Below are 8,205 nucleotides of genomic sequence, written 5' to 3' on the forward strand. Positions count from 1 at the left end.
AAATAAACAATTTAATTTTGGATAATTTACTACACAATTCCCACATTTAACAAAAATGACACGTTAATTTGTATCATTTTATTAGAAAATAATTTAGTTTTTAAAATTTTATTTTATTAAAATTTATAGTTAGAATATAATAATTTAATTTTTTATAATAATTTAGTTTATTTAATTTAATAGGATGAATTTTATTTTTTAAAATTTAAAAATAATACTATAATAGTAAAAAAAAAAGTGAACAAAATTCAATAGGACTATTCTATTTGGTTTAATTATTTATTTTTCAGAATTTTGATTTTCAGTTGGATAACACTAATATAAGCCCAGTGTCCTTCAACCCAAGAGAAGCTTTATTTCCTATATAAAACTCTCTTAATTAAATTTCCCCTTTATTGCTAACTATTGCATATCTAATCTAATACTAAACTTAGTGTGTTTTATAAAAAGAAATAATTTTTTTTATGTTTGAACCATTTAAAAAAATTAATTAACAAAAAAAAATTAACAAACAAATAATTTTCTTTTTTAAAGATAAAAACTCAATTTTCAAATTCCGCGGTAATCCACTCGTCATAACGTAATAAAATAACACATATTTTGTTTTCAACTGTATTATATAAAATAAAAATTAAAAAAAAAAAGAGTTTTAAATAAATTGATATTTTGCAGCTCAATATAACTTGTTTGGCAACTAACCTGTATTATCTATAAATAGTTTAAACTCAAAAATAAAGACTCTTCACACCTAAAGTGAGCTTTGCCTTTTTCTTTTTTTTTTTTTCAATCAAATAAAATTTAGATAAACTAATTTAAGAGATATTTTCTTAGATTCCAATATTTAAATTCAAAATCTCTCTTCCTTCAACTTCAATCTCTTCTTCAAATCTTTGTTTGCACTAATGCATGTGAGAAGGAGAGCTCTTCTTCCTAATTACATGGGAACACTTTTAAAACAGAGTTTAGTTTGATTCTCCTTCACTCGGGTTGAATATTGGGGTTTTAATATAAAGGGTGTGAAATTTTTTTTTTAAATAATGGATTGGAAATATTTTAAGAGTAAAAATAGTAAAAAAAAATAAAACTAATTTTTAATTAAACTTTGATTAACACTTTAAATCTTTTATTATTTAAAATTTTTAATTAAAATTATTATTTAAGTACCACAGAATTAATATTTCAGTTATATAATTTATAAATTTCATATAAATAAAAATTTAAAATTTTGATTTAATTTCAATAATTAAATTATTTATGTAATAAAAATAATAATATATAGTATATCGTGTAAGTTAATTTATGTTTTATTAAAATTAATTTAAAAAATTACTATAATTATAATAAATTTTAAATTTTAAATTTTTTGATTTAAAATTAAAAGTTGAAATTATAAAATGTTAAATGTAAAAATTTGCAAAATTATTCTCTTTTTGAGCCAATAGCTTTTTTTTTTTTCAACAATTGCACTAAGGTTGTTAAATTAATTATACTCTCTGTTATAAATGGCTGTTTGATACAATTGTTAAAATATAAAAGTGAGGTATAATTGTGAAAATGAGAAAAGTTTAGGGAATTTTTTTGTTATTTTTCTAAATTATAAATTTATCGTAATTTTACTCTTTTTTCAATTTTTTTATAAGAAATTAACTTTTTTACTATTTTTACATTTTTTATTTAAAAATTATAGAAAATAATAAAATAAAAATATTTTTCCTTTCATTATTTTTGTTATTTTTTAATTTATTTTAATTTTTAAATAAAATTAAATTTTTTATAATTTCATAAATAATAGCTATTTTAGAATAGCTAATAATATAACAATTAGTTATAATATTCTTTTGTAAGTGAAAGTTTTTTAAAACATTAATAATATAAAAATTTATTAATTTTTTACAAGTAAAAAATTAATATCTAAATTAAAATATTTAATTTTTTTTCTTCATATATTGGAGAGAAGAAAATAAATGTATTTTTTTCCATTAAAAATAAATATTTTCTATTTATTTTTTCTTTAAAAATAAATAGAAAATATAAAAAATATATTTTCTTTGTTATTCTCTTATTTTTATTTTTTGTGAATGAATAAAAAAATAAATATTATAATAATTTTGTAAAAAAATTGAAAATAAAGAGGGTAGAAAAAGATATAATGATATTATAAGAGGAATGAAAAAACTATTTATACTTTAAAAAGTGAAAACTTAAAAAGCAAAAAAAAAATTACAGTTTTAAAAAATAAAAAAAATATAAAACTTATACCTTCGACAATTATGCTATAAACTTTTGTTTTTTGAATAATTTTATCATCTAGTTATCGGTGTTATCAACAAATTTTAATGTTACTGTCATTGATAATAATAGATGCTATTAATTCAATTGATATTTTTGGGGTGCGATTGTAAAAATAAAAAAGTTTAGAACTTATTTGTCAAGAAGTATATTTTCCAAGCTAAGAAAACACTACCTTCAAAAATTTTATTTAGGGGTAATTTTAATTAATGATGAATAAAAATAAAATATGTAAAATAAAATACATAAAATAAATATATATTTAAAAAATTTATAAAAAATTAATAAAATGTTATAATAAATTATAATTTACTTATTTTTTATTGATTGAAATATATTAATAATATTTTATTTTTAATGTTTATAAATATATTAATCCAATAATGAATCCATTAATAGTTTATCTTTTACTCTATTATAAAATCTATTTTTAATTATATTTATTATAAAAATCCTCCTTTTACCAAAACATGTAAATTCATAAAAAATAATTTTTTAAATTAAATTATCTAATTTATTAATTATAAAAATAATATTTTTATTTCATTTTCTTAAATTTAAATAATTCAATTTATTATCTATAAAAATAATACTTAATTTATATTTAAATATTTTATTCTATTATAAAATCTATTTTTAATGATATTTATTATAAAAAAACTCATTTTACTCAAACATGCAAATCCATAAAAAAATAATATAATATAATATTTACTGTAAAATTTATTTTTTCAATTAAATTATCTAATCAATTAATTATGAAAATAATATTTTTATTTCATTTTCTTAAATTTAAATAATTTAATTTATTATCTATAAAAATAATACTTAATTATATTTAAATATTTTATTCTATTATAAGATCTATTTTTAATGATATTTATTATAAAAAAAACTCCATCCACTAAAACATGCAAATTCATAAAAAATAATATAATATAATATTTACTGTAAAATTTATTTTTAAATTAAATTATCTAATCAATTAATTATAAAAATAATATTTTTATTTTATTTTCTTAAATTTAAATAATTTAATTTATTATCTATAAAAATAATTCTTAATTTATATTTAAATATTTTTAAATTTAAATTATCTAATTTATTACCATTAAATTTATATTTTTAAAATTAAATTATTTTTAAATTTAAATAGTTTATGAAACTCATTAATTAATAAAATATTATTCATAAAACAGTTTTACTTATAAAAAATTAAATTTTATCCTCTAAATTTAGATAGTTTAACAAATAATTTAATTATATAAATAGATTAGAAATTAATTAAGTGAGATTATTACTTTTTAATAATAAAATTAATGTATAAAATTAAATTCCGTTGTAAATGAATAATTTTTTTTTTAAAATTTCATATTGAAATAAAAATTTTAAAAATAAAAAATAAAAATTTTAATTATAAAAAATAGAGAATGAAAGGGATAAAATAAAATCAACGATTAAAATTAAATAAATTAAATAAAATTGAAAATCGATAAAAATTTATTTAATTAGTTAAAGTCTTAATCATAAAAAAACCTCTATCTTTTATAAATTTTTGTATTTACATTTTATATTAATTTAATATCTAATTAGACCTTAAATTTTATATTTTCTTTTAATTGCACTCTACTATTATTTTTATCATAAAAATCTAATGAAATTGTCGGGTGATCCGTTATATTAGCAAAATTTATGATATAATTGATAAAAATTTAAAAATTCAGGGAGTATTTAATAAAAATTTAAAAGTTTGAGGAAATTGTAATTTAAAAAAAACTCATAATGTTTTGTATTATTTTACTTAAAATTAAATTTTATAATATTAAAAATAACTTATATCATTATTTTTTTATTTTTATCAATGATTTAGATGTACTAATTTATCTCAATTTAATTTCAAATTAACTCACTTTCAAAATTTTTTTTAAATTCATTGTGACCATTATTTTAGTTAAAATAATTACACGATTAACTATACGATTGAAAGTTAAAAAAATACTATTTAAAAAAACATTGAAAGAATATAATTTAATTTATAATTAAATTAGTATAAACGTAATTACAATTATATTGATAATCATGCTTGTTTTACTTTTAACTATATTGTTAATTATGTATTTTTTTAAATTATAATAATTATTATTTATTTGCTATTAGCAGTGACTACCTTCTCTCATATTCGTTTCCATACAAGGAAATTCACAATGGCATGATGTGGGAAGTTGAGGGAAGGTGGGTTGTTCAAGGAGCTGTTGAGATAGACATTGATGTGGGAAGTTGAGGGAAAGTGGGTTGATCAAGGAGTGGTTGAGGCAGACATTGGTGCAAATCCTTGCTAAGGGTGCAGACAGATGATGGTGTTGAAGATCAAGCAGTTAAAGTAGTTGACATTGTTGATACATTTAGGGAGCAACTTTTGACAAGAAGCTGTTTGTCACATATATGAAGAGGTTTATGAAGTTGATGACAGCTAATCTGGATGAGGAGAAGCAAGAGACTTTTAAGAAAAACATTGAGGGAGCAACCGAGTTCCTGCTCTCGAAGCTCATTGATATCCAATTTTTTTGTAGGGGATAGCATGCCTGCTGATAGTTGTCTTGTGTTTACTTACTACAAGGAAGGTGCCATTGACCCAATATTTTTGTACCTTGCCTATACTTTGAAGGAGGTCCGCTGCTAAATATAAATAGGCGCTTGTGGAAGGTATTGCTTGTATTTTGGTTTGTACCTACTATTTGGTGAGTTGTGCCTATTATTTTTGTTTAATTGGGTTGATTGTATGTAAATTTATTGGGGATTAATATCATGGTTGATATATAATTTAATTTTTTATAAATATTCAAATTTTATGGAGAAAAAAAAATTAAGAGTTATTTATATTATTATTTCTTATATATGGACATAATGGAAGAGATCATGATATTTTAATAAATAAATATTTTATTAAAAGATAAAGCTAATATGTAAAAGAATGTAATAGTATTATAAGAGAGGTTAGCTATTTGATAAACCAAAATCAATATATTAATTAGTATATTTTGAAATAATTAGAAAACTTGAAATATGTGTCTGTTTAAATGCATTAATTATGTATTTTTTATTATTTTTTGTATGCAATAATTGGTTGTTCAAAAGTATGATGAGTATGAAATTTAATTAAATCTATAAAATTTTATTGAACTAATGCAAGTTTTGACTTAATATGATGGAAAAAAAATGATATTGTGTTGAAGAGTGCTCTAACTAATCTTAAACTTGTAGTAACACATGACTAAATATTATTAGTGCATTTATAGATTAAACAATAAATGATATGATATTTATTAAATGGAAAAAATTATATTCTCTTCCTTTTTAATATTTAATTAATTTTTTAATATTTTAAAATAAAAAAGTAAATCTAATTAAGACTAAATTGTAACTGATAAAGTATGAGTTTTCAAATGAGAGATAATTTAGTGGCTGCCATCAATAGAGTCCCTAACTTGAACATTAGTCTTAAGGATATAATTTAGATGGCTTAAGGATATAATTTAGATGACTTACCCCAAACAATTATTTGTAGGCATTTATTAAAAAACAAGTTTGTGGACATTGAAAGATTAGAGTTTTTAACAGGTAAATAAGAGAACCGGAAAAAAATAGACTCCATGTTACTCAAATCATTATAGAATGGTCGGGTTCACTCAATTATTCTCTTATAAATATATATAATGGATTTTATTATATGCAAAATGATTATATTATAGGATAGTAGGGTTTACTAAATATCCCGATAGAAACCTATATTACATAGTTAATTAAAAATAAAAGGAAATAAATTAAACGTTAGATAGTTGAAAATAAAAGAATATATTAAATTTTAAATAAAAAATCAAAAAGACTGTAAATTTATTTTGATATATTGCATTATTATGTTTTTAACATATTTCATATTATTATTTTTATTTTTATTTTATAAATAATGTACATAAATTTACAAATTTATAGGTATAAGAATTAAACACATTAGGTATCCTTTGATAAGTTTTTTTTAGTTTACAATGATTTAGATTTAATAATTTTAATTAATTATTATTAATTTTTTTTGAATCAATTAATTATTGTTAAATAAAAATATATTTATTGATCATAAAATAAAAATTTTAATAGGTTAATATAAAAAAATAAGTACATAATGATTTTTTTTTATAAATTAGGATACAATGAGTTAATATTAACAGTATTAGATTTTTGAATAAGACTGAATTATAAAAATCAAAATATTTAAATTAATTATTAATTTTATCCAACACTTTTATTTATATCAATTTATCATGATTTTCATATTAAAAATAAATTTAATATTACGCACTCAGAAAACACACCAAAAGTTAATTTAAAAAAAAAAAACATCTAATTTTCACTTGTTATCAACTTTAATGAGTATTTTATTTAATAATTGATGTTTTCATTATTTTTAATAAATTTAAATTTGATACTTAAAAAAAATTATCAGTATTAGAAATTTTAATTTTAATTTTTTATACCCATAATTTACAATTTGTTATTTTGTATGGAATTTAAATTTAAAAATAGAAAAAATTTGAATATGTATAACATAAATTGTGAAATAAATAAATTTAATTATAAATTCAAAAACAATAGTGTTTGTAAATACTGACTACATAGGGGAAAATAAATTCATTAAAATTACGTTTTCATAATAAAATAATACTTGTATCAGTATGTATTTCAATATTAGGTCTTGGTAAAGATGTATCTAAACTATGTCTACTTGGTTGATAAATGGTAGACTTGGGTTTGGTAATATTTGCTTTTGTTTGGTCTATTTCCCAAAAAATTGTTTCTCCTTCTATTCTATTATGGTTTATGGCATTTGGACTTAACCCTGTATTCATAACTTTATAGTTTAATCTATAAAATATTTCATATATATGTGATCCTGCTAACATATTGTAATTATGAGTCAATATGTCTAAGGTTAAAATTTTCATTATATGTGGATCGGTTAATGATACAGTGAAATTAGGGAAACAGTTTGAATAAATAGGTCCATTTGTTAGACTTGTTTCAAATAATCCTAATAATGAATCTTTATAATTTCTATGTCTAGTATCTCTTAATGCCACATGCATACTTGTATTTAATCCTTCTACTGTCAATGGTTTAATTGCTATTTGTACTAATCCTATATGCATAAATCTATATCCTTGGTTAATATATTTTAAAATTGTCTTTTTACTCAATAAACTCATAGATTGATTTTCTGAATATAAGGGGACGACTCTCTCTTTGGTTTTAATAGCTCTTAATGATTTGAAATCCAAAATTCCTTTTTTATATATATTATCGATCGGAGTCTTTGGTGGTTTCCAATTGGTTAATTGTTGACTATTCCAAGTACTTTCTCTAGATAAAATTGTTCTAGTATTATCATTTATATTTAAATCATTTATTAGTTCATCATCTTGGTTTCTCGACCTAGAAGATCTGTTTCTTCTAAACATACTCATTTTTATTATTTAGGGTCCACTCATACACTTCCTTCTCGCACACCTACAGGTCTTACACTCTTTTTGCCTGATTTACAGATCTAGCAAGGACACAGCTTAAACCCTAAATTTTTATTATGAGTTTGTTTTAAAATTAACAAAATAACTAGGCTCTGATACCATTTTCTAAACCCAGGTATGATTTAATAATTTTTATGATTATCATATATATCTAGATGTTATTGTCAGCAAAATACCAATAATTGAAGCATAATGCATAACATATACATACAATGGTCCATATATACAGCATACCAGATAAATACAAAAATACATACAATTCAATAGTCATGGTATATTAAATTAGAAATTATTATTACTCAATAATATTTCAAGATACATAAGCATTGAGTTAAATAAT

The 8,205-nt window shown here is 19.3% G+C and overlaps 1 pseudogene; it reads left to right on the top strand.

Moving 5' to 3' along the window:
- The first annotated feature begins 3,943 nt into the window (after positions 1–3,943).
- LOC110603986 lies at positions 3,944–4,969 on the top strand (annotated as a pseudogene).
- The last annotated feature ends 3,236 nt before the right edge of the window (positions 4,970–8,205 follow it).

The sequence above is a fragment of the Manihot esculenta genome, chromosome 16, assembly GCF_001659605.2.
Source record: "Manihot esculenta cultivar AM560-2 chromosome 16, M.esculenta_v8, whole genome shotgun sequence".
Classification (NCBI taxonomy): domain Eukaryota; kingdom Viridiplantae; phylum Streptophyta; class Magnoliopsida; order Malpighiales; family Euphorbiaceae; genus Manihot; species Manihot esculenta.